The 1605-nt window shown below is 40.6% G+C and overlaps 1 protein-coding gene across 5 annotated transcripts in view; it reads right to left on the bottom strand.

Moving 5' to 3' along the window:
- The window catches only part of OLFM2 (olfactomedin 2), a 129969-nt gene that overhangs the window by 123730 nt on the left and 4634 nt on the right, over positions 1 to 1605 (bottom strand). The gene's annotated exons all lie outside the window — the stretch shown is intronic.

The raw sequence follows: 1605 nt of genomic DNA, 5'->3' as shown, positions 1-1605 counted from the left end.
ATATATATATATATATATTATACAGTATATACCTGAGTATCCATCCTAGAGCTGAAAGTGTTTGTCTAGCTGTCAGCATAGACCAGCTGTGTCATATAATTTACAGCTATAAGAGCTGCGAGCCGACTTAGACAGCTTGAGATTGAGGACTGTGGACAAGAGGTGACAATCCAGTTTTGAAGGATCTTCTGGATTGTATACAGCCGTCTGTATATAGATACTTCAAGTCATGAATGGTCTATCGTGATCTAGCGGTCTGATATATAGTCAATAGATGGCATGCAGAAGTTATAATTTACAGCTATAAGAGCTGCGAGCCGACTTAGACAGCTTGAGATTGAGGACTGTGGACAAGAGGTGACAATCCAGTTTTGAAGGATCTTCTGGATTGTATACAGCCGTCTGTATATAGATACTTCAAGTCATGAATGGTCTATTGTGATCTAGCGGTCTGATATATAGTCAATAGATGGCATGCAGAAGTGTTGGTCCATAGGCAGGAAGATCTCTTCCCCTTGTCACTACATCACCCAGCCAGACGATCCCTCACCTGTCTTTGCTGTCACATTCTTTTCCCACATTTATTAATTCCTGTCGAGAGAGAGACTCTACTGGTAAGAGTCTGGATCATACCAACTGGGGTCCATAGTATAGGAAACCAACTTCCAACTACTAGTTGACTGGTTGACCAACTACCAACTACTGGTAAGATGGGCAAGGGAAAGAGGACCTGTTCCCTATTAAAGTTGAATTCCTGGTAGCTATATAAGACACATATTTTTGCAGCTCTATATTTATTAATACATAATTAAGGGCTGGATCATACCAACTGGGGGTCCATAGTATAGGGGTGATGTGATGAGTCCTTACAAGGCATAGCACCTTTTCCTGTAACTGTATTGACAAAAAAATGATATATCATTCAACTCTATTCACTGCAGTGCATTGTGACTTGCTGCAGTGCCTTATGCTGTGACATGCATTGCGTTGTACAAACATTCAAACCTGCTACATGCTTTATTACAGGCAATTTTAGTGACTAGCCCTTGGGGGGCTTTTGCTTGTCTATTTTGTGGGCTTCAACAGTATTGGTTCTTTTTTAAGTCAATCAACTTCCTTTGAAGAAATCCTTCCACGATTGATCCTTGATGGGTTCATTATGGGGGTGAACAGGCCACATAGAAGACAACTGTCAATGCAGTTCAATAACGCTCAACAGGCCTGGTGCTCATGGGCTAACATGGGATGGAGTGACAGAGAGATGAGCTCATCATTCTGCTGCTTCTCCTTTCAATGTCCAGTCACAGCCTGGGGGAGGGACAAGACCTATAAATGTTAATTAACTGCAGCAGAGACAAATCAGGTCTACTGCCCTCCAACAGGGCCGGATTTACTCTTTTTGCTGCCCCAAGGCCAGGTTCCTCAATGCGCCCCCCTACCCCCAATGGAGAATGGCAACCAGATGCCAGGGGTTTGGTTTTAATTTTTTTTATTCTTTCTTTATCATTTCTTTTTTAAGTTTAATTTTTTTCACTTTTTCAATTTTTATTTATCTTATCTTTTTCTTTTTTTATTATTTTTTTTACTTTTTTATCACTCTTTTAT

The sequence above is a fragment of the Nanorana parkeri genome, unplaced genomic scaffold, assembly GCF_000935625.1.
Source record: "Nanorana parkeri isolate BGI_ZX_2015 unplaced genomic scaffold, ASM93562v1 scaffold337, whole genome shotgun sequence".
NCBI classification, from domain to species: Eukaryota; Metazoa; Chordata; class Amphibia; order Anura; family Dicroglossidae; genus Nanorana; species Nanorana parkeri.
Note: the sequence above shows the minus strand (reverse complement) of the source record. Positions and strands in the feature narration are given on the sequence as shown.